Source organism: Microtus oregoni, unplaced genomic scaffold (genome assembly GCF_018167655.1).
Source record: "Microtus oregoni isolate MIOR12 unplaced genomic scaffold, Mior012 000000F_ref0000247, whole genome shotgun sequence".
Classification (NCBI taxonomy): Eukaryota; Metazoa; Chordata; class Mammalia; order Rodentia; family Cricetidae; genus Microtus; species Microtus oregoni.
The window spans coordinates 28,988,193-29,014,285 of NW_024543059.1; the positions used below are offsets into that span (position 1 = coordinate 28,988,193).

At 49.3% G+C, this 26,093-nt stretch overlaps 1 protein-coding gene across 3 annotated transcripts in view; it reads right to left on the reverse strand.

The window, feature by feature from the left end:
• Apba2 (amyloid beta precursor protein binding family A member 2) overlaps positions 1-26,093 on the reverse strand; it is a 212,332-nt gene that overhangs the window by 149,696 nt on the left and 36,543 nt on the right. For all 3 annotated transcript variants that reach the window (XM_041651126.1, XM_041651114.1, XM_041651121.1), the window contains exon 2: positions 14,563-14,625. The gene's annotated coding sequence lies outside the window, so the exon portion shown is untranslated. The remainder of the gene's footprint in view (positions 1-14,562; positions 14,626-26,093) is intronic.

Genomic DNA, 26,093 nt, shown 5'->3' on the forward strand with positions numbered 1-26,093 from the left:
ACACAGGGCATATACTGACTGCAACAAAGAGCAGCCGCCCATAACCAATATAACAACTCTTCCGGCATAACCAACAGTCAGGATGACAATATAACACCACAAATGCATGATCAGCAGTCAGGATGACAATATAACACCACGAATGCATGATCAACAGTCAGGGTGACAATATAACACCGCAAATGCATGATCAACAGTCAGGATGACAATATAACACCATGAATGCATGATCAACAGTCAGGGTGACAATATAACACCATGAATGCATGATCAACAGTCAGGGTGACAATATAACACCACAAATGCATGATCAACAGTCAGGATGACAATATAACACCACGAATGCATGTTCAACAGTCAGGGTGACAATATAACACCGCGAATGCATGATCAACAGTCAGGGTGACAATATAACACCGCGAATGCATGATCAACAGTCAGGGTGACAATATAACACCGCAAATGCATGATCAACAGTCAGGGTGACAATATAACACCGCGAATGCATGATTAATAGTCAGGGTGACAATATAACACCGCAAATGCATGATCAACACTCAGGATGACAATATAACACCATGAATGCATGATCAACACTCAGGATGACAATATAACACCATGAATGCATGATCAACAGTCAGGGTGACAATATAACACCGCAAATGCATGATCAACAGTCAGGGTGACAATATAACACCATGAATGCATGATCAACAGTCAGGGTGACAATATAACACTGAGAATGCATAATCAACAGTCAGGGTGACAATATAACATCGAGAATGCCTGACAGCATGACAATATCACAACAGCTCACCCAGAGTAAGCAACAGTCACCATGACAACACAGCTCACCTCAGTGATCAATAACAACTTCAGCTCAGGGGTTTAACTGATAGCCAGGAGTCACATTTGTGGAGGACTGAACCGTGTCTGTCCATGCCTTATTTTTCAAGCTCCCTGGTAAGTGACCAGATAATTCCCATCATTCCATTTTTTCATCCTTGGATAATATATTTTCAGCCAGGTCCTTTGTTCCTGTCTAAGGGTCAGGTGGTGCCAGTATTCCTTTCCACACTGACGACGGACACACAGAACCCTCACGGGTGACTGTGCCTGTTGATGGGACCAGCCTTCAAAGAGTCAAGGTACCTATGCATGGCCACATAGGTCTGAACACACAGATGTGACCTAGATCTGAAGGGGAAAAGCCCAGAGCAGTGGTGTCTTGGTAACAATAAACACACTTAGCATGCAGACTGCTTTTTGTTTGGTTTATTTATTTATTTATAAATTTATAAGAATTGAACCAAGGGTCTTAAGCATGGTAGGCTAGTGATTTATTACCAAACTATATGCATAGCCACTTTTTCCCTTTTTATTTTGAGGTAGAGGTTGGCCTCATGAACACGCTGTACAAGATAAGACTGAAATATCTTGTCCCCAAACATAAGAAATCACCGAGGGCCAGAGAGATGGATCAGTAGTTAAGGGCACTGGTACTCTTCCAAAGGACCCAGGTTCAGTCCTGTGTGGTAGCTCATAACCATCTGTAACTCCAGTTCAAGGGGATTCATTACCCTCTTCTGATTTCCATATAGACATATGGAATGCACACAACACAGACACACACACACACACACACACACACACACACATACACACACAGCAAAATATCCACACATATAAAATAAATAAATCTTTCATTAAACAAAATATGCTTAAAACATGAGAAGGCAGTGGTTTGTCAAAGTGGTCCAGAAGGTAGCCCGAACTTCTAGTATTTCTGAACAATTTGAGCAGAAAAATCAATACTGTGGCATGGAGGCCCCTGACCCCCACCGGGCTCACCCAGAATGCCTTGTACACAACAGTCATAGGAAGCATGAAGTCCTTCACTTACAACCCCGCGCTAACTGCACAGAACTTGTGTGCACCATCCTGTGAGCTTTCAGTCACTCCAGCGGATTCATAATCCCTAATGCAACATAGAAGCTGAGTGGCTGAGAACACAGGGAGTGACAGGAGACAATGCCGTGCGTGTGCAGCACAGATGCTGTCAATCACAGGTGGTTGAATCCATAGATGTGGTGTCCAGGGACACAGAGGGCTATGACGCAAAACGCAACAGCAAAACCAGGAATCCATGAGTGTCTGAATGAATTGATAACTAAGCAGCATTCTCCCATACAGAAATCCCAAATCATTTATGCACACACTCTCCCTATGACCCTCATCCCTTAGACGGCTTCCTCCTACAGAGTCCTTTGGAGAGGAAGAGGGTAGTTTTACATTGATTATGATAGCATGTGATATTCGAGGACCACTCCACTTCTGTGGGGTTCCCCTTATAACTCATAACTCACAACCAGGAGAAAAACATTAAGACAATTCAAACTGAGGTGCAGTCTACCAAGGTCCAGTCCCTTAATTCTCAACACTGCCCAGATCATCAGAAACAAAGAAAGTCTAAAATCTGCCACTGATCCATGTGGGTTCCATGGTTGTGGCAAACGGCCCACTGTAGCATCAGATGCTGGGGGAACCATGGCTGGGGACGGTGTTTCTCTGAGCTATTTTACCAGCACTGCAAACTCTCCTCACATCTAAAAGTGTTCTAAGGTGAAAACTCCATCAACAGTGACCAAAGGAACGGGAGGCCTCCCACAAGGCAGCACTTTCCCTCTGTGACTGGCGGCCTCATACACCTGCCCACACATGCTCTGCAGATGCCCCGGTCCCTGAAGTTGGTCTGCCCTGATTCACAGCCTTCTCAGAGTTATCTGAGAGCTCTACGCTCACAGGCATTCCCCTGCCTGAGGCACATAGATACACACACAGGTGCACACATACACAGACATGTACAGATACACACAGGTACACACATAGAAACACATAGGTATACATATAGAAACACAGGCACACACACACAAATACACACAGAGACATATATAGATACACAGAGACATGTACAGGTACATACAAACACACACAAATACACACAGGCGTGTTCAAACACACAGGCACACACACTCAAACTCACACACAGATACACACAAGCAGGCATACAGGCACTTTGTGGAGAGGGCAGCTCTTTTGATCCAGAGCAAATGAGCAGGCGACTTATTGGGGTACCTACCATCCTGGGACACCTACCATGTAGCTCAGCCATCCTCTCTGCCCCCTTCTCTGTCTCCTCTCCTCACATGAACAAGAAACAAGAAGCAAGACTGAAACCAAACCATCTCCACGTTGCCTCTTATCTGTCATGTCCCCTCAAGCGAGGACATCCAAGCTGCAGGCTTGGGTCCTTCCTCATGCCATACTTAAACCTCCCTGATCCTCAGATGTCAGCTTCTTGAGAAGCCACTTTACATGATCTAGGGTGTCCAACACCACACAGTTTCTTCAGCTTCCGCTTTGAAACGCACTTTACCACACAGATGCTGAGGGCTGCACAGCCACACCCAGACCTCATTCACATTTATTCCAGTCAACATCAGCAAGAGGACCTGTGCAGTTGGGTCACCAAACAGAGAGGGAGCGAGCAAAGAAAGGGAGAGAGGAGATAAGGAGAAGGGAAGGGGGCGGATTATTAACCTTCCCTGGGCATAGCACAGATAGAGAAGCCAGGGAAGCTCGGAGGGCTGAAGGCTCCTCGGAGCTTGCAAAGTTCAGAGCCCTGTGAGTCAGACCCTTCCCCAGGCACCAGCCTCTGTCTGCACGCTCTGGAGAAGTCAATGACAGCAGATGCAGATGCACCACACTGGCATTAACCCACCTTGCTGTCACCTCTCTGTGGTGCGGGATCCCCACCCCTTTGTCTCCAGCAGAGGATGGGGCTTCCCAGGAGGAGTCTAAATTACACTTTCAGTTCCTCAGTGTTCCTTGAAAAGCTGCCTTGCCTACTAATAAGCTGCCAGCAGACTCTCCACTTCCCAAACCAGAGATTTAGGGGGAGCCTAGGAACAGGTTAGGGTACACAGGCCTGGCCTCCAACAGGAAGCTAACCCACCCCAGTGAGCCCTGCAACATGGTTTCTGCCTTCAGGTGCTCCCTGCAAGGTCAAAGAGCAGAGCAGCACCCCTGATTTTTGGGGGAGAGGAGTGTTTTGAGACAGAGTTTCTCTGTGTAGCTTTGGATCCTGTTCTAGAACTTGTTCTGTAGACCAGGCTGGCCTCGAACTCACAGATGCATGCCTCTGCCTCTGAGTGCTGGGATTAAATGCATGTGCCACCAACGCCTGGCAGCACCCCTGATTTTAAGGCTCATTGCCATGATGACAGCCCAGGAGACCTGGCACTCCAACTTCCATTTCTCACGATGGGCAACAGGATACCAGCCCACCCATGCCTAGCCCAATTTGGAGGTGTGCGTAAGAAACGAACCGGCCAATAGGAGCACAGCCTGGGGGCAACAACCTCATCCCTGAGTGTGGGAGGAGACACCTGGGGAAATCTCTCTAGAATCTTGGTCCATCTGCCCCACAGCAGGACACAGTGGGCTGATGAATAGTTGAATCAGCTGGCTTGGGGCTGGACCACACAGCTTACCACGCTCAACCACACAGGAGAGCAGACCCACTGTTCACTGCCAGGTCGGGGTTCAGCTGCCTCCATAGAGCTGCCCCAAGTCCATCAAGTATTTCCCAGGGCTGAGTGTTTCAGACGAGCTCAGGTGTAAGCCTGTATCTCCCAAAAGCTGTGAGTGGCTATGACTGTGACGGGGTGCAGGTAGAGGAGCTGGGGCCCACAAGAAGTCACAGCTATTCATGAACAGAGGTCAACAGTGCAAGACCCAAACAGAGGCAGAGCCACTGGTGGGAGGAGCCACTGATCAGTCCTGACGCCACACTGAGGTTTAGCCTGCTCTATACAGTAACACAACGCTAACTGCCCACCCAGATAATGAAGGATAACTTCTCCACCGCAAAACCCTAACTGTGACATCAGGAGAGTCTTTGGGGCCATGAATAAAGGAACAGACTTGTATTTCCAGGGTCAGCATCTTTAGGGCCTATTTTCCTGTCTCCCTCGGTCTCTCAGTAATATGTGGTCATCAACTGTATACTTGGGGGATTAATTATAGGCCACCTGATGATAGCAGAATCTGTGGGTACTCAAGCCCATGGCCCTTCCAGCCCTAGAACCCCGCCCCCCCCAGGACACGGAAAAGCCCTCCTAGACCCCAAGCTGTTGGCTAACTTTCCCATCCACACATGACCAGACTGGTTCTTGTCACCATCTGGGCAGGACTTGGCCCAACAGCAGAGAGAAGCAGGGCAGAGAGGACTGGGGCAGATGCACCAGGTGGCAGGAGCCCAGGGCCAGGCCACTTCAGGCTCTTGACCTCCTTAGAGACACCTGTGCTCCAGGGACTGTCTGTCAGTCATACACGAGAATTCAAAGAAATGCATCGCTGCAGAAAAAAAATAAATCTCTTGACCCAGTTCACCTTCAGGAAAAAGGAAAATGCCCCTTTTCTTTCTTTTTCCTTTCTTTCTCTCTTTCTTTCTTTCTTTCTTTCTTTCGTTTTTCAAAACAGTGTTCCTCTGTGTATCTATTAGTCCTGGCTGTCCTGGAACTTTCTTTGTAGGCCAGGATAGCCTCAAACCCACAGAAATCCACCTACTTCTGCCTCCCAAGGAATAAAGATGTGCACCACCACACCCAGGTGCCCCTTTTCTTTTGCAATAATGGTCACAAGGGGGCATGTGTGCAACAACTTGCTGTATCCTAGAAGACCAACAATGGCACCCTCACCCCCCAAACACACTCTGTTCAAGTAGCAGCAGGTGGCATGTGGGCTTTGGACCCCTCGAGTGGGGCTTCTAAGATGCCTGACCATTTGTGCCCAACACTTCAGGAAAGAGGGAAAGCAGGAGAGGTGCAGGCAACACTCTGGAGCCAAGCAAGTAGGGAGGAGTTTCTGCTCGCCTGGTATGGCAAGACAGCAGCCGACTCCACCTCTTCCCTACGAGCAGACCTTGGTTAAGATGACATAACACAGCCCCCATTGGCTTAGTGGGGTGTGGCCAACGTTGATAAAAGGGACAAAAGCACTGTATGCAGATACTGCAGCGGATATGTTCCTCTACTGATGGGCAGTGGGCTGCTTCCTGACCCTTCTGTGTGAGTCCTGAAGCAATGACCCACAAGAGTCTCTGTGATGTGCTAACTCAGAGGCACACAGAGAGGAACAGCCGGCTTGAGTGGCATTTCTATTTTTAGCCTTCCATACTGACCTTGATTGTGGCTGCACCAACTTGCCAGAAAAAAAAAAAAAGAATTGTCCCTAGAACATGAACATAACTAGAGATGGTCATATTAATCAAAACAAACCAGACTGAGAAAGACAAAGTACATGTGTAATAGGGCAGGATTATTTACTTGAAGGGCGTCTTGGTGCGTCTAAAGTACGTTATTAGTCTTTGTCTGTTGCTACAACCAAATAACAGAGGCTTGGAACTTTTATGGTGAATAAAAGGTTAATTTAGTTCATAGCTTAAAACTAGTCTGCAACCAGCCAGTCTGTTGGTCGACCTTAGGAGAAGGTGTGTACCAGAGAAGGGGAGTTCACTTGGCAAGGACAGAAGTTAGGAAGCAGGAACCAGAGTAACTCTTTGCCTAAGGATTGGCTCCTGAGAGAACTGACGGGTGAGCTGCCTGCCGCGGTCAGAAGACTGCCTTGGATTCCTTGGAGCTGAAGGTACACATGGCTGTGAGTCCCCTACAGTGGGTGCTGGGAATTGAACTTACGTCCTCAGCACCACTCACTCTTAGGCCCTCACTCCCTAATCCCTTCTGAGGACACACCCCCAACAACCTCACCATCTTCCACTAGAACCCACCCCTCAGACATCATCCTACTTCTAAGGCTACCACACCAGGACCCAAGCTTCCATTCGCATCCCCGAGGGAGGCTGCGCCACCCTGTGTCGCTGTGGCAAAGCTCAGTGTGCCTCTGCGATGATGATGGGGGCAGCATGAGGAGGGGCGGATACACACGGATCTCGGGATGCTCCACATGCCCCAGCTTAGAAATCCTGAGGGGGAGGCTGTCCCCACAGTCAGGCACTGTCCTAGGAACAGAGACACTAGCCAGTATGGACACTCCAGGGGAAGCTGACCCATCTGCAGGCAGCAGTGGCTCTGGAGTCCACTGCAAGTGTGGGCAACTGTGGGACAAGTGTGAACACAGTCTCAAGGACCACCCTGCCTGCACCCATCCTGCCCCATGCCACAGACTGGCACCAGAGTCAGATAGTGACTGGAACCCCAGATCTGACTCTGTTCCTGGAATTTGACGGCCCTGTGCTCCAGCCCCTGCTCTTTAGAGACATTACTTTTTAAGTCCAGTTACCCATAGTCAACTGCCACCCACAAATATCAACTAGGAAAACCCCAGAAATGAACACTTCAGAGACTGTGAATGAACTGCTGTAATGTATGGGTTATTCATTACTGTTGGTCTCCTACTGTGCCTAATAGGTACCTCACTCAGCTACAAGCAGGTAGCACAGTCGGTGGCTTCAGGCACCTGCAGACCATCCTGGGCACTGAGGATGAGCAAGAGCCAACTGCTACACTGGGAGAGGAGGCTGGGTTCCATGGCTGCTCCCTACAAATATGTTGAGACCCAGGAGTCAGGTGCGGAAGGGCCAGATGCAGACCTGTCCCAGATACCCCTTTGCCAGCACAGAGGCTCTCCCACGGAGACTTCCTCTACGTGAGCATCTGCACGTTTGAGCATAACATCCCAAAATACATACTGTGTGGTTGCTTCCGAAGATACAAATAGAATCTCGAATATATACAGCCAAGACTGACATTATTATTTTCAATTGCTGGTAATTTAAACAGAACTAAAATGTTCCCATCTCTAAGCCCGATGCAGACAACGCCCCAGTTCACTCACAGACACCGTTGAAATGAAAGGACCCTCCAGGCCACCGCTGAGGAGAAATGATTCCTGAGCCTAGGGAGCCCAGCAGTGAATCTAGATGCCACACCATGTCCCGCTTCCATGAAGCAAGGCTGGCTCTCCACTCACATGCTGAAGGAAACAAGGCCACACCAGAATGGCTGGGGATTATAGCCTTCAATGGCGGCAATCTGAGTGCCAGGACACAGGGGACAGGAAAGCCAGGTCACTCTATCAAGCCTTCCCCCAGAAAAATGCGGGGCTGGTTGTAGAACTCCATAACCTCCCATTCTTGGGGGTCTGGGAATTACAGAACAGACAGCTCAGGCAGTTTCTCCTGGGAGGTCATGAGGTGGGCCACAGTGACCACTCTTAAATCTCCTGAGTATCCAGAAATGGGAAGTGGCATCCAGTTATACCCTGAAGAGCTAAAGAGATTCTGCCCAGGGATAAACCATCTGTGGTCACAGAATTCTCCCTGGGGACATCTCAAAGGGCCAGCCAAGAGGCTGTTGGGGTATCTGGGTTGGACAGAGCAAGCATGGACACCAGATTAAGTATGTTCTCGGCAAGATCATCTCCAGGGTATCTCCTCCAGGAGAAGTCAGAATTGAGCACCTGTTGGATGCTCAAAGTGTCACCATGGTCATCAGCTGTCAGACCGCCTTTTCTAAAGACACTGCACCCCTCAGGCTCGTCTACTGGCACTGGTAAGAAGGGATGAGCAGGTGCAGGTCTGATGACAAGAAGGGGAGCAGTTGAGGAGGGGAGGGGCATGCACAGCCCTCCCCCATCGCTGCATTCCAGGACAGGTCAGGCTGTAGCTAGGCAGGAGACTTGGAAGTCTCTGCAATCAGCCAGCACATCGCTGGATAACCACCCCCCCCCCCCCCGGGAAGCAGCTGAGACTCTCATTGCCTTAGCATAGCAAAAAGCTCCAAAGCCCATCTGACTTCCCTGGTCGGAGAAGAAATGCGTCTGCAGGATACATGCCGAGGGACGGTGGAGTGGGAAAGGTCCTCACTGCTCTGTTAGTATCCAGCCTAGTGGGTGATAAATAAAATACAACATAGGGCAAAAAGCAGTATTGGACAGTGACAAGCTACACCAGGCCAGTGGATGCACCAGCAGGAGGGACTCTTTTCCAGTAAAGCTCTCAGCATGGCATCTGCCAGCACTATGCTTCACTTGGGCAAGGTATTCACAGTGACTGACTGGCCCTGGTCAACCACAGAAGCTCCGTCCAGTCTCTGCCACCACAGAGCAGGGTGCAGGGATCTGTCAGGAGGGTGAGGCTGAGGCCTGGAGGCTCCTGCCACTGCACTACTGAATGAACATCAGACAGGGGCATGGCCCTGTTGAAAGGGGCCGGCGTCACCCTCTGCCTCCTTACCCTCAGGGATGGCAGTTGCGTTCCTCCACCCTGGTGGGCGGCAGAGCCACGCTTCCTCAGTGAGATCTGGACTTCGGGGAAAATGTCCTTCCTCCTCCCTTTGATGGAATTAGGAAAAATAATTAAGAGGAGAACAGATGGCAACCACTTAAAACCTGTTCGTGAGAACCAAATCACCAAGATGTGGGAATGGGGGCGAGTCTGCTTTTCTGGATGAGTGGGCACCCCACACTGTAATCCCCAAAGCAAGGCAGAGGGGCTGTGGACCATGGTGGATGGAAGTTTTATACAGAGAAAGGATAAGAGCCCCAAATCTAGGAGCAAGCACAGAAAAGCCACTTTCTCCTGCGGCGATCAGGCAACATGGATGCTACAGGGGGCCGTGGCTTCAGCACCACTACAAGAACATTTTCTAAGGACAGATCAACACACCGATGAGAAGCCCGGTATCATAGCCCTGAGTTTGAAACGGTGATTGCAGGCTGATTCTTCCTCTCCCTGAGAACTCTGAGAACCCCTCACCCAAAGGCTGCCTTAGTTCTCTTTCTACTAACGCAACAAAATACTTAAGACTTATATATTAAGTCTTATATTAAGACTTAATACTTTACAGAGAAAGGAGGTTTATTTAGACCATGGGTTTAGAAGTTCCAAGTCCAAGACTGAGGGCTTCACCAACCTCAGCTAAGTGCACCGTTGGCTGCGTCAAAGACAAGAAAACAGCTGCATGCCAATGAGACCTAGTATATTGGGGGTGGGGGGCCCTCAATCTTGAACTGTATAAGAAAAGTAGATGAGCCTGAGGCTGGGAGTGAGACAGTAAGCAGGTTCTTCCATGGTCTCTGATTCAGTTCCTGCCTTCAGATTCCTGCCTTGCGTTCCCATCCTGACTTCCCTCCATGACAGACCACAACCTGTAAGCTGAAACAAACTCTCTCCTCCCCAGGTTGCTTTGGGTCATACTGTTTACCACAGCAACAGAAAACAAACCAGAACAGACAGCAATCAGCTATCATAAAATTTAATGAATTCCCGTTACTTGAGACAGTGTGGACACCACTGGACATCATTCTGCTAATGGAAGTAAGCCAGCTACATAAAGACAAGCATTGCCTGAAGTCGCTCACATGGAGAATTTAAGAAGCTGATCCCAGGGAAGCTGAGAGTAGAACCATGGTCACCAGAGGCAGGTGCACCAATCAGGAGCATGCTGTGGGCACAAGATGAAGACAGTAAAGTACTGTGTGTTCCAAATAGCTACAAGAGAGCCTGCCGCATAGATCAGCAGAGTAAGGAACTTGCTACCAAGCCTGACCACCTGAGTTCAAACCCTGCTCTCTGACCTACACATATACACACTACAAAACTATATTTTTAAAAAAAGCTACAAGAATACCATAAAAAGCACAAACGTTTAAAGAGATAGATGTTTACCCTAGTTTGAACATTATGTTATATACAACTTATCAAAATATCATGCAATCACCATAAATATACACAAGTTTTACATTTATGTATCAGTTTTAAAAATAAAGTCAAGGCGCTGAGTATGGCTCAGTCAGCACAGATGCTGAGTTTGGATCCCAGCACTGACATGAGACCCAGGATACAGCAGGATACACCTGTGATCCCAGCCCTGAAAAAGCAGAAGCAGGAAGCCAGTTAGGCTAACCAAATCAGTGATCAAGCAGGTTCAGTTGGGGACTGGCCCTCAAAAGTTAAGATGCAGGGCCATTGAGGAGGACACCCAAACCTCTGGACTAAAGAGGTGTGCACACCACATACACACATATACATAACACCCATACATATAAACACTCCAAGTAAATAAAATACATTTTATTAAGATGGCTAATGGTAAATTTTTGTATTATGTGTATTTTCCCCCCATTTAAAAATCCTACCAGTAATAGCACATTCCTGGTGCAACAGGGACGACTAGCTCTCAAAGTTCCTGGGCACCAAGGAGATGGGGACAGATGTGGTGCACAGCGTATCTAGGTGGTCTCACTCATGAAGGGTGAAGGGGTGGAGCAAACCAGAAGTGGCCATGTTGACTTCTGGTTTTCAGGAAGGGGGCAGCTGACACCTCTCTGTGTCTTCTTTTGAAATGCACCAAAGCAGCAAGCAGCAGCCGCAGCAGCCACACAGGGTGATGACCCCTGCATGGGGGGAAGAGAGAAAAGCACCCCTCTCCCCAGTCACCTCCCAAACCACCAAAGAGCAAAGCCCAAGGTCTTGGCACAGCATGGGTGAGCAAGGGTCAGGGGGCCCTGCTGCTGGGAATCCTCGATGTGATGCCCTGTGGACGAAGGCACTCAGGGGAGAGGACACTGTCAGGGAAGAGCAGGAAATCCGCATTCTCAGTGCTGAGGGCCTCAGCCCCACTTCCCCTCACCAGATCCACTGCCAGCCACCATCCTTGTCTGTCCCTGCCCTGCGCCCAGGGCAGGAGGCTGTCCTTCCTCCTCTGACATATACCCAGCAATGCTGGCTCAGCTCCAGATCACTCCAGTGGAGCAAATGTCATTTCCCAGGACACGCAAAGCTTGTGTTTAGTCTACCCCATGCCCAGTAAGAGTGCAATAACATTATGTCTAAAGAATACCCATCCCGTTAGAAAACACTGCTCAGAATTCGTACAACCATCCGAGCTGTTGGGAAGACTTTACTCAGTCTGGAAAATCCAGGGACCAGGGCAGGGCAGGCGGAAGGGTAATCAACAACGGCTGCCCACCCCTCATATCTGGGAGATGTTTATGACTGTAGCATGGTGCTAACTGCCCTGACTGGCATTAGGAAGTTGACTATAGAAATGTATTGGTTAGATGGTAGAGCTCCAAGACAGGGAAGCTATGCATTAAAATCTTCTTTGCCACAATGGGTCATGAAGTGCAGGGCTGGAATGTGCCTGAACAGCAGAAGAGAAACCTAATGCACAGAGGACTTGGGTTTACTCCTATTCAACACACACACACACACACACACACACACGCACACACACATATACAAATGGCACACACATTTTTCAGAACTGTGGGTGTAAATAATGTAGTGGTATTTCATTTGTGTTTTAATAAATAAAGCTTGCCTGAAGATCAGAATGCAAAACAGCCACACTGGTCAGCCATATAGGCCAGATGGTGGTGGTGCACGCCTTTAATCCCAGCACTAGAGAGGAATATAAGGCTGGATGAGACAGGGACTCGCTCTCTTTCATTCTGAAGATTTCATAGAGGTAAGAGCTCTCTAGTGGCTTGGCTGCTTCGCTTTCCTGATCTTTAGGTTGAACTCCAAGTCTCTCTCTCTGAGTTTTTATTAATCATGCTACAAAAATGTATAAGCCAATACATAATAAACCATATTTTGTTATCCAGCTTTACTACTGTAACAAAATGCTTGAGATGACCAGCTTATAAAGAGGAAAGGTTTATTTGGGCTCACAGTTTTGGAGACTGTAGTCCACAGTTGGTGGCCCTATTGCTTCTAGGCCTGTGACAATGTAAGCCATCGTGGCAGAAAGGACATGGTGGAACACAGCTATTAGTCTTGTGGGAACACAGGAAAAAGAAGAGGCAGAAGGGCTTGGGTACCACTGTCCCTTCTACAACACACTTCCGGTGACCTGAAGACCCCTCCCACGAGGTTCCATCTCTTAAAGGTTCCACAACTTCATGATGGAACCACCCCAGAGATCCAGGACACCCTGGATCCAAACAGCAGCACCGGCCATCACCAAGTCGCTGCATCTGCCCTCTCATACAGCTGGCAGTGTACCCTGCATACAGGTGGATGGACACTGTGCTGTGACAGCATGACAGCCCAGGCAAGGTCACTAGGCTGTAGAAATTCACCAGGTCCACTCCAATTGTGTGTGTGTGTGTGTGTGTGTGTGTGTCGCATTGTTGACCAAGAGTATCATGTGGTGCAGGGAAGACAGTACACAGACAAGAGCAGGCTGACGTGGGGCAGGTCAAGACACACCCCAAAAGGTAGATGTAGTCTAGAAACTGAGCAAGCCACCAGCCCTTTCCTGGAAGGCCCTCAAAAGAACCACCAGACTAGCACCTTGGTCTTAAATTTCAGTCCTCCAAAACTGAGAGACTACAAACTCGTGCTGTTTAAACCACCCTGCTAGAACTGTGCAGAGCTGGCCACCCTAACTCCCCAGCAGGAGATGCCCTTGAGATGACACATCTTCACATCCAACCATGGTTGCAGGTCCCTCAGACCAGCCCAGGGACCCTGCACCATTCACTTGGCACTTTCTGTAGAGCCCCCAGCCTGCTTTTTGATAAAGGAGCCTTCCCACAACAACAGCACCTTTGGGCTGGCTGCCTGGGTCACCCATGAATGGTCTGGGTGTGGAACAACGTAAGAACTGTTACTCCCACACAAGGCACAGAGACCCTGCCCACTTCCTGCCAGCTCCTGAAAATCTCTGAAAGAAGTGATGGATGCCCTGGGCTCATCACCACTGTCCGGGAAGGAGGGTCTCCAATAATACATCATGGAGGATTGAGGGTACCCTGGCAGCAGAGACAGGGACAGTCATTCCCATGGGCTGGACACAATTGGCAGCCTGCTGGTCATTTGTCCTCCACACATTACTACCTCTTCTCTATGCCTTTTTCACATATACAGATGTGCAGTTCCACATCTGTAGACCCAATCAACCACAGATCGAAACTGTTTTTATTCCAAAAGTCCTAAAGATGCAAGACATTTTTTACCAACCAAACCCTCCAGAGAACAGCAGAGACCACATGAATGGTATGGGCATGGCCTGGCCTTTTCCTAACCTGTCGTCTCCCTACAGTACAGTACTGGGGCTCCTGTGATGTCATAAATTACAACGGCCCAGTCCACACTGAACATGGGTGCAGCTATGTTTCTTGCCATCCCCGAAATAATAAAACAAGTATTCATATAGCAGTTGCAACATACGAAGTGTCAGAAGTCATGGAAGGAGGATGTATGCATGTCCCATGTAAATCTTGAGCACTTCACATGGGGGACTGGAACATCCTCAGATTCAGGAACCCACAGAGGCCCTTGACGCCATTCCATGGATACCAAGTGACAGCTGTAGGTGTTACCGTTTCAAACCAGACAGCACTGGAAATCGGCATGAGTACATGAGATTTTGGTTGGAGAGAGGTGAGGTTGTGGCTAGGCATGTTAATGGGGACTTGTCCCAAGGGCACGTCGGGAAACGCGGAAGTTGGAAAACACATCCCACTCACCGGCAGTCCAGCCTCCACGAGGTCACCTGGCAGAGCTTCAGCAGTGCTTCAGTATCCAGAGAACTGCAACAGAAAGATCACAAACATGGAGTCAGTGGGCTGGGAAAGCAACCCACTCCCTCACAGACACAGGGCAGAGTCAGAACCCAAGTATTCTCCTCAACAGGCAACATCTGGAAATACAGAGTGCAGCTGGTCATGAGTTTCCTGACATCTTCAGGGTCAGGCGGAAAGGTCAAAACAGACCACTAACTGGCCTACAGACCGGAGACACACTGAATATGTGAGGGAAAGACTTCTCAAACTCTTTTGCAGGAAGACCCTGAAATAAACAAAATATCTCTTCACACCCCCACACCCCTCTACACACATACACCCCACACATTAGGGAATCTGTTCTCAGCTTGCTTTTTCCCAAAGTAGCAAAACACTACACAAGGCTCAGAGCTCCGTGCAATTCGAGATACTTCTCTTAGAACGGTATATGTGATATATGGATAGGATATGCTTCTTCCAAATGCAAGGACTCTGCAAAGAAACAGTGGCCTTGCTCAAGTGCCAGTGCTTGAAGACAGCCACCAGGTGGGCAAGAGACACCATGTCCTCCGCGGCTTGCTTGTGCTTTTGGCCCTGAACTGCAAAGACAGACACCTTGGTCTCCGTCTTAGCTTTGCTCCTGGGAGAGCCTGGGAAGCCTGCACACCCACCCGAGCTTCGGAGGATTCTGCAGCCCAGACACTGAGTTGGCACCACCTCCTACACATGCCCTCGGTTCCTTCCTGCACACCCTGCCCTTTCAAAGGAGGAGCTGCCTGGAAACCAACTCTTCCTTGAGCGCTAAGGCAGGCCCCTGCTGCGTTCTCTCCTACAGCTTCTTCAGACAGATTTTCTGTCCTGCTCCTGGAGCATGCTACCCAGCTGGAGCCTCCCCAACTTCTGGGATCCACTATCATGCCTAAGGTAAAAGAGTGGGGGAAACACAGATCAACTCTCTCCATTCATCTGACCCACCCCAGTGAGTATGAGAAACCCGCTTTGCCCAGGGACTCTCATGGTGTGTGACGTCAGTGGGCCGCCATGTGGTGGTACACTGCAAAGGCCGATCCCCAGGCTCCTGCCTCACTGGCGCTGAGGTCCATGAGAGGTTTGAGGCTATAGAAGGAGGTCATTGTGTCAGTGAGGTCCATGATGACCTGAGAGAACAGAAGGCAATGATCTCCCTTGGGGTGGAGCTTGTAGGGTACAGATCAGCGGGACACTCATGAAGCAGTTCCTTCTCAGAATATGCTGATAAAAATGACTTAAGGAAAAAAAGGGGGGTGCATAGAAAAAGTCTCCCCTGACTGCAGCTGCCTTCCCTGGATCCTGGCCATGCATCCTGAACAGAAGCCCAGGAACTGCCTGCCAGTCTCTAAAACACGGGCACCCATCACTGTCTCACTGCACACCTGCCCTTACTAACCTGTGAATGCCACCTGCAGTGTGTTCCTCAGGCTAAAAATACATCCACAATCTTCCTCAGAAATGCCCCGTGGGAGAGTGGAGGCTGCCTGGGAGCCAGGACAGCTGCAAAGGCCCCATGGTTCTCTCAGTAGCTCCCTATCCCACACCAATGATGGAGTGGGAGACCTATGGCAGGCCACCTGGGGCAGGGTTTAGGTACTTGGCTTCCTTCATGTACCGGTACCCAGCAGACGGCCCTCCTGAATGGGCACCTTGGCATCCTGCCCGTCTTTCTCAGGCTGGCCACTCTCCAAGCCCACCCAGGAAGACATTTACAGAAAATGCAGGCCACTGCAGCACTTACAATCCCCACAATTGTTAAGCAGCCAACAGAGCTCAGTTCCCAGGGCCAGCTGCTTCCCTCTCCCCCATACCTGACCCCCAGAGCACCGGGAACAAAGAGGTGGGCGCCCACATCCCAAGCCTGTACTTCTCTGCACCCCGGTACTGGCTGCCATGGCTCCCCTCACTATGAATGCTGACCCAGCAAACACAGCCAAGCCTGACCAGTCAGGGGGTGACTCGGCCCACTGGGAAAGGCAGAGGTAGATCGTCAGGGACACCATTCTCCCTGGAATCACCACCTGCAATGGCTGACATCACATGCTACAGCCTGGCTACCAACCCTGCCCTGACGCTCTGTACACCCATACCCAGCCAACTCCTTCCCAGGAGGCTCAGGGAGCCCCTTCTCTACCTAGTATTGAAGACTCTGCTGGAGCAAGAGAAGATAACATCCGGGTCAGCCGACACAAGCAGGATTATATGGACCAGGGCATAGGAAACCAGGTGCAGGCATACAGGACAGCAAGATGACCCAGATTCCAATAGTCAAACAGCAGCCAGCAAGAGCCTCCTCCGTACACCACTCAACCCCTCGGGCATCCCGGTCCCAAGTGAGTCTTTTAGCATCTCCCACACTCACTCACACTCACTCTGACTCTGAAAGGCAACTTAAGGCCCTCGCTGCATGAATTGGTGACACTCTGGTCTCCACCAAAGTATTCCCGACCAGTGGACAGTGAGAGTTCTTGGTTACTCAGACCAAAGCCGTGGTGACATCCTGGACCCATCTCCTTCCATCACCCCTGCGAATTCTACACAGGCTCCACTGTTGAACTTCACAGACCTCCCAGGACCATTGATGCCTCACCACTTCCGATCTGGCTTCCTTATTCTTCCTTGAACAGACAAGCAGGGGTCGATCTCAGAGCCTTTGCACACCCTCATACTCTCCCATCATGCTTCTGGGCAGGTGTCAGCTTCCTGACCTCACTATTTAACCCACCATCTGTGTCCCTAGACTTCCCTCCAAGCTTAAAGCTGCCTCATGACACTTCCCAGCACTGACATACACCATCTTTCATTGATGGTAGCCATGCCTGCCTCCCCTCACCAGAAAGCAGGCTCTATACGGGAGGAACCGCTCCCTATCACAAGCTCTCACGTCAACAGGGGCATCTCTTCAAAATGTCCTTGTCCCTTTCAAATAGTTCTGGGATCCAGACATTTTCTGTGAACAACCCCCACCCTTAACCTCACTATGGGCAGCTCACTGTCCATGTTCTGAAAGCTTTGAAGGTGACAGGGTCACACAGACCAAGTGTCAAAGCACTTAAGAAAGTGTTGACCTAGAAGCCTTGAGTGGCTCGGAGTGCAGGGTGGGAGGGGCAGGAGCCAGACCCAACAGAGAGTGGGACTAGTGGAAACTCATTCTGATGCGTGACCTTTTCGGGCAAGCAACAGCCTGGAAGGTTCTAACTCAGGGGAGCTCCAGGCTGACCTGCCCGGTGAGGACAGCTAGCAGCGACAGAGCCTCCCCTGAGTGAGTGCATTGCAGAATGACAGGCCTGGGGGAATTCTACTCTCACCCTGTCCTGCCAAGCCAGCCAGTCATGGACTCAGAGTCTCGGAGCCAAGTCCCAACGGAGTCAGGACCTGCGTGTTCTCTGTCTATCACCCTGTGTCGGAAGCAACCTGGGCTCAGTGAGCAGCCATGGTCACCACATGGCTGCATTCCTACCCGCTGCCTTTTCTGCTTTGTCAGCTCATGAGAAAGTTGGGACTTTGTTTTATGCCAACAGGAAAATTCTCCTTTTCTAGAAACACCCTCAAGATGGTCAAAGGGAGAGAGAAACCAAAGAACCATCACAAGTTGTGTGCAAACTCTCCACATACACATTCCCTGAACACTGAGTGAAGTGCCCAGCACTGCACAGACATGGATTTGGGGGGGCATTTGAGGATAATCCGGCACCTGGTTCCTCAGACAAGCAAAGCTTAGAAACAATGAGTCCTCAAAACACTGGCTTCTGTCTTCCAGACAGCCATGCCCACCTCTGGGAGCTGAGGCCCTTGGACTGGCAGTTACCTCAGGTAGGCTGTCACGTCGGGTGCACAGTTCCAAGGATAAGACCATGGACCAAGCAACACTCACCTAGGCCCACCGTTCCACAGCCTCTGAGATCACGCCTCAACCAACATCTCCAAGGCATGCCTACAGGTGGTTGTTTTTCAGCTGGTCCAAACTGGGCCTCATCTCCCCTTACAGGACCCTGCTCTACCCACAGCCTCCCCCTTCCAGCTGTACTACCCAGCCTTTCTCCCTGAGCTGGCATGCTCCAGCTTCAGATGAACTTTTCTTCCACAGCCTTCCCACATGCCAACCTGGATTCCACCCGTGACTTCACCTCACCGCCCCACACTGGCCTTGACCTCCAGCTCTTGGGGTTCTCCTTATGATCCCTGCTTTGACTCTAACCTGCAGTCCCTTCTGCCTGGCTTCTTGGGTGCACCCACTAGTACTAATGGCTGCTCCCTGTATAAGCAGGACAGTCACAGGCCTATATGAGGTAAAGCCCACCAAACACCTATTTAAAGACAATACAGTAATATTAAGGGATGTCACTGAACTGAGCACAGGTAGAAGGCTCTGGAGTTAGGGAATGATGAATGTCATGAAGATACTTAAAGCCACCACGTTAGATACTTCATAGGGATGAACTTCATAATATATAAATTTATATCTCCCTAAATCTGTTAGTAAAACTTCAACTAGAAGTGGTATCCCATTATCCTCTGTTGCACCCCAACTGTCTCCCGAGTACAAATCCTCAGGATGCCTACAAAAGCCTCTGTCTTGCTCCATGGCCTCCAGCTTTTCTCCTGTCCCTTGCCCTGCCCCACTCCCATGGACCTCTGCCATGCCTCAGACATACCAGGCCAGCTTCTGGTAGACACCAACATGGATGACCTCAGATGCCACTTGTACCCATTCACCTATACCTGCACACCTCCGAAAGTAAGTTCAGTATTTGCCCCTGCCATCACCCACTGGGGCAGAAGTCCTCTTCCTCGGCTGTGCCCTTTGGTATGTACCCCTACACTTACAGCCGTACTTAAAGGGTGACCCAGTGAGTGTGGACTCAGTGACAGGCTTACCCCTGGACTGAGTGTTCAGAAAAATCAATGGCTTCTTAGGAGGCCCAACTTCAGAATCTGGGATGCTTCAGTCACAATTCCATCTGCAGCCCCCACCATACACTTACAGATGAATGTTCACACCCTCCTACATTCCTGCGCTGGGACAAGCTGAGCCAGAAACCTTGAGTGCGACCTGAAAGCTCACCTTCAGGCTACAGCTTGGAGGTGCAGCCAAAGCCTCCTAGACCTCCTTACAGGCCCCCAGGGCCCCACAGCCACACAGGAGCCTGACCCTGAGGGCTGGAGCAGGTTGTGCCCTCTGAATTACCACAGCCAGGCTTCCCTGTGGGGCCGGGAGACAGCCTGTTCCTCAGAGCCACCCACACCCAGGCTATTTCCTGTTTCAACAAAGAGAGGAGCTCTACTGAAAAAAGAATCTCTAAAATCCCTGCCCTCCACCACGTGTGCATTCATCCTCACAGAGCGCTAGCAGGAACGGAAACATTAAAGTGACTTGGGAACTCCTGAGGCACAGGGGAACTGTGTGTCTCCCTCTGCGCAGTGGCCACATTCACACGCAGAATGGTGCATGGTCACCCACTCATGCGACATCACGGAACGACACAGCTGGCAATGGCCACCAGCCGGCTTCTTCTCAGATGTCTGGTCTCTGAAGCTCCCGTGCACCCATTTGTAGAGAAAAAAAAAGCTCCAGCCACACAAGAAAGATAGAGAAAGAAGTAGGGAAAGAGGAACCTCCAGAGATCAGGTCCAGTGCTCATGTCTCCCATGATCCTCCAAGTCCTGAAGACATGAAGGGAAGGGGGCTTACATCAACATTGCTTCTCCTCCTCTCGTGCAATGTGTGGGTCATGCATGCACCATACCCATAGCCAGCCACCATTCCAGTGGGTCACTAGTCATTCCTGAACAGAGAAGACGGGGTTAGCCCCAGAGCCCAGGTACAGTCCTAACACTTCCACTTACCGGCTCTGTGATACTGGGCATACTGCTTAACTGAGCTTTACTTCCCACACCCAGGGAATGGGCAGAGCCGCCTTCCACCTCTTGCAGTGCTGTGAGATGAGACATGGGGATAGCCTGTGCTCGTGAGGCTCTTATGGTTAGCCCGCTCCCTCCTAAAGGTGCAGCAAATGCATACAGCTGTTACCACCTCTGTGGGGTCGGCTTTGCTAAGGGAGGGATATGGGGAAACGTAAGTGAGTCCAAGCAATGACCATCTCTGCTAGGTTCCCCAGGGGAAGCACAGGGAAAACGCTGAGGCCAGAGAGACAGAGGGACACAAGGAACATCATTCCCTGGACCAGCCCAGCAGCACCACAGCAGGACCCCCTAACCCTTCCCCCATGTCACGGGAAGCAAAGAGGAGAAAGGATGTGACAAGGGACATTCCTATAACAGGAGGAAGTTAGTGAAGCAAAGATGTCTGCATAAAAAAGTCAGATGAATCTGTAACCCTGTCAAATCCCACAGAGACACAAACAGGGAACCACAAAATACAGGGTGGACATAGGCAAACAGCACATAGTCTGCAGGCAACACAGTGGGCAGTGTGACCAAGGGAGATGTGAAGAACAGAGGGGCTGGGGACACTACAAGAGGGGGCTGGGGGGACACTACAAGAGAAGGTTTGGGGACACTACAAGAGAGAGCCAGGGGACACTACAAGAGGAGGTTGGGGGACACTACAAGAGGGAGCTGGGGGACACTACAAGAGGGAGCTGGGGGACACTACAAGAGGGAGATGGGGGACACTACAAGAGGGAGCTGAGGGACACTACAAGAGGGAGATGAAGAACACTACAAGAGAGAGCCAGGGGACACTACAAGAGGGGGCTGGGGGACACTACAAGAGGGAGCTGGGGGACACTACAAGAGGGAGATGGGGGACACTACAAGAGGGAGCTGGGGGACACTACAAGAGGGAGATGGGGACACTACAAGAGGGAGATGGGGGACACTACAAGAAGGAGCTGGAGACACTACAAGATGCCCAGCAAATTAGAAACTTGATGCCCATTTTTTTCTACAAACCTAAAACCAGTAAAAGAAAGCTTGATTTTTAGAAATATTGTGTGTGATATGATATTCAGGGAGCTAAGTGTAGAATGAACAGAATTAGTGAGCTGTCCAGTACACTGGAAGATGGAGCTAAATTTTCCCACAAGTCAGTGCAAACAAATGGCAATCTTACCAAAAGCAATCTACAGATTCAATGCAATGCCCAGCAAAATCCTTCACAGACCTTGAAAGATCAGTATTCAACTTCTTACGGAAAAGAAAAAACCCAGGATAGCCAAAACAATCCTGTACAATAAAGAAACTTCAGGGGGAACCATAATTCCTGACTTCAAACTCTATTACAGAGCTACAATACTGAAAACAGCCTGGTATGGGCATAAAAACAGGAGCACCAATGGAACCGAATCGAAGACCCAGATATTAATCCACATACCTACAAACACTGATTTTTGACAAAGAAGCAAAAAAAAAAAAAAAAAAACGGAAAAAAGAAAGCATATTTAACAAATGGTGCTGGCATAACTGGATATCAACATGTAGAAGAATGAAAATAGACCCATATCTATCACCATACACAAAACTCAGTCCAAATGGATCAAAGACCTCAGCATAAAGCCGGACCAGGTTTCTAACCCTCCCTGCTCTCATGCTCCCCCTTCTCTTCAGACTGAATAACATTAGTGAGAATCCTTGAGATTTCCACTTTCTTCCCCCATATTCACCAGGAGGTGAAGGGGAATAGATAGAGGACAGCAAAGAAAGCCTTAGGGACCATGTCAGCCTTTATCTGGACCCCCAGCTTCTCCTGACTGCAGATTTCCCAGTTCAGAATCCACAGGAGAATTCCCTATCTGCATTTGGCATCTGGTGCTTTTTGGTTTGTAGTATTTTTTTTCCATTAAAAACTATTTTGGGCTAATAAGATGACTCAGCTGGCAAAAGCCGACCCTGACTGAGTTCAGTCCCTAGAACCCATAAGGGGCCTATGTATGGGGGTGGAATGGGTTGTAGGATCCGCGTGTGGGGCGACATGATACATGTTGTGGAATGCGGTCAGTTAAATGTGGAGTCAGTATGGTACTTACATGTGTCTTTGTGTGTATGACATGATAGTGAGGTGTGTGGCATGAGGTACAATGTATGTACATGTGTACATGTAAGTATGTAAGTGTGACGTGTGGTTAGGGACAGGGAGTAAGTGAGGGTATGGGGTATTTGTCTGTGCTATAGGATATCTGCCTGTGGTATGGGATATTTAGGTGTAGTGTGGGGTGTTTGCACAGTGAAGTGTTTGTCTTGGTGTAGGGTGTGTGCTTTTGTCTGTAGTATAGGGTGTTTATAGTTAGGGTGTTATCAGTGGTATGGGGTATACGCCTATGGTACAGGGTTTGTCTGAGGTATGGTGTATTTATCTGTGACATGGATTATCTGTGGTATGTAATGTTTGCTGTAGTATGGAGTACCTGTCTGTGGTATAGAGTATTTGTCTGTAGACGGCATACATGCACTGTGGAGAACAGGCCAACTGGCAGTTGGTAACAAGCAACAGTGACCCTCTGCACCTGAGCAGGGCTCTGGATATGAAGTGCTAAGTGACCAGGTCCCAACCATTCAGGCCCTTGGAGAGCCTGGGATGTGTGTCATGGTTCTGCTAAAAGCTTCACTCTCCAAGAGCTGAAATAGATGGAGACTGAGAAACCATTTGACAACGCCTTCATACCTTTTCCTGGAGCTAAGGGATGCCATCAGTGAGCTCACAGGAAGAGCCATGAAGGAGGCTGAATCGCTGAGGGGAAGTGTCAGGCAGTCCAGTGTTTGGGACAGAAAAATCAGAGTACTGGGTAAAACAGTCACCTGCCTATAAACCAGAGTGTCTTACCCACAATGCAGGCCACATGAGTGTGTTCATGAGGAAACCATGGCCCAGATGGCTCAAAGGCACCATCCGTGACTAAAGCTTCTATTCAAGGCCTCCCTCCATAGCTGGGGTTCCAGTGTGCAGTGCTTTTCTACAATCAGATTCCTCAAAACTTGTTTTCCTTTCAAGGGACCTAATATGACTATATTAGAACATGAACCATGCTTTAGAGCGAGGTGATTTCCTGAAGTCAAAAAGGACAAAATAAAACATGGAGAGCACTAGAGGAGGAGCAAGGAAAGTCTGACCCTACCTCTTCCCTGTCTCCCATCTAACTAGAGCATGCCAGAGACTGGTAACTGCAAATCCCAGGATCCCCAACCCCTCTGATTATAGCACAATTAGAAAGGAAATAAGTAACTTACAATCCAGACATAATAGAAACTTCAAATCTGTTTCCGGAGCTGCCATTTCTCTAAGGGTCCTCTCTAGGCCTTCCTCAGTAAGAAAGGAAACACACACACACATTCGCATGCACACGTGCACACACACACACACACACACACACACACACACACACAGAGTTCCACAGCACTGACATTCTGAGGTGGATGACAGGGAACCCACTGACTGACTGTCACGGAAGCCCAGAAGAGGACTGAACCCCTTGTTCACCAAAATGTCAGACTAGAGCAGGCATTAGTCACAGAACAGAATATGCCAAAGGAGTTTCAACTCCAAACACAAAGAGTAAACCTTGGGTGGTTTTATGTTGCAACTGGTGAAATTATTCTCAAGTTTTAAAATAGCAGCAGAAGTTAGAATGACAACATTCAGTTAAAACGATGACCAAGCCTGCCCAGAGCAGACAAAGCCAGTAAGGGGCCACCAAGGATCTTAGCCTTGCTGGATCTGCAGATGCTAAGCACAATTTAACCTGAGCTGTTGCCTATTGTATTGTCCAGGGTTCTCTAGAGGAACAGAACGGACAGAAGGAATCTATATATAGACACAGAACGGGGATTTACTAGACTGGCTTCCAGGCTGTGGTCCAGCCAGTTCAACAATGGTTGTCTACCAAGAGAAGGTCCAAAAATCCAGTAGCTGTTCAGCCCATAAGACTGGAAGTCTCCTCTGGTCTTCAGTATGCATCAAAAACCCTGAAGTAGCCGGGCGGTGGTGGCGCACGCCTTTAATCCCAGCACTCGGGAGGCAGAGGCAGGCGGATCTCTGTGAGTTCGAGACCAGCCTGGTCTACAAGAGCTAGTTCCAGGACAGGCTCCAAAACCACAGAGAAACCCTGTCTCGAAAAACCAAAAAAAAAAACCTGAAGTAGGCTCTAATGCTAGTGAAGGAATGGATTTGCAAGCGAGAGTAAAAGCAAGCAGGCAAAGAAAGCATGCTTCCTTCTTCCATGTCTTTTACATAGGCTGCCAACAGAAGGTGTGGCCCAGATTAAAGGTGGATCTTCCTACTTCAAAAGATCTGGATTAAAAGTGAGTCTTCCTACTTTAAATGATTTAAATAAGAAAAAAAAACAAACCTCACGGGTGTGCCTAGCTGCTTTGTTTTAGCTAATTCCAGCTATAGCCAAGCTGGCTACAAGAGTAGTCTCCCACCTATAAATATTTGTTGAACTAAAATTCAGCTGATCAGAAGCAGCCAACACAATTCATTCTGTAATTAGGGGGTTTCCAATTGGCTAGATCAAGTGAGGCAGTTGTGTAGCTGTAACCAATGAAATGTTTGCTAGACATCATTTCCATGTCTGTTCTGGAAAGGTCTCCTCTTGGTAAGCACTGCCTGGTAGAATTCAGCTTCTTCCAGTTTGACGCTTCCCAAACCATTATTTAGTTGAATAAACTTTATAAATTCTTATTATGTCCAGTCTACCTTTAAACAGCAATAAACCACACAGGCAAGGACAGTGGCTGCTATTAGAAAGAATCCTATCCCCTCACCTCACACAGCAGACACTGGTACTGCAGAAGGATTTACTGACTCGATCTAGAAACTACTGTGGGAAGACAGGTGGTTGACCAGTTATCCCATGCCACCTCTTGGTGGTAACATACCAGGAGGCAGAAGGGCACGGTTCTTCCCAGGGACGGCTCCCCCAAAAACTGCCTTGAAAAACTGCACTCCCAGGATGATGTCAGAGAATGGTCTACAGCATCCAGGAGGAAGGAATGGACAGACACAGACGCTGTGGCCTGAAAAGCTCCTGGAATGGTAGTCCTCTGTTCCTCTGTGAGGCATGAGCTAGACCAGAACCTTGCCTGCTATGCCACTCCTCGGGCTACTGTGAAGACAACACCAGCACCTAAACACGGAAGCTGTGGATTGACAAGAAACTGGGGTGGCCATAGCAGGAGGGTTTGGAGAGCAGGACAAACCTACTGAGCCACTGACCAAGCCAACCCCTTCTGGTCAAGAAGTTATTGCTTCAGTCTGTGTCCATATCCAGTACAGACAAATGCCAGCGCAGAGGATTCTGCTTAATGTGTGACTGCTTTGTTTGCTTGTTTGTTTGTTTGCTGTTTGTTTCAATTTAACACAAGTTAGAGTCTACATGAGTCCTGCAAGGTTGAATCTGTGGGCCAAGTTCTCATAGTGTCCTTGACCCCTGACCCCTGCAAGCCTCTTCCCCTCTTCTGCAGGGTTCCTCCTGGCTCCACCTAGTGCTTGGCTGTGGGTCTGCATC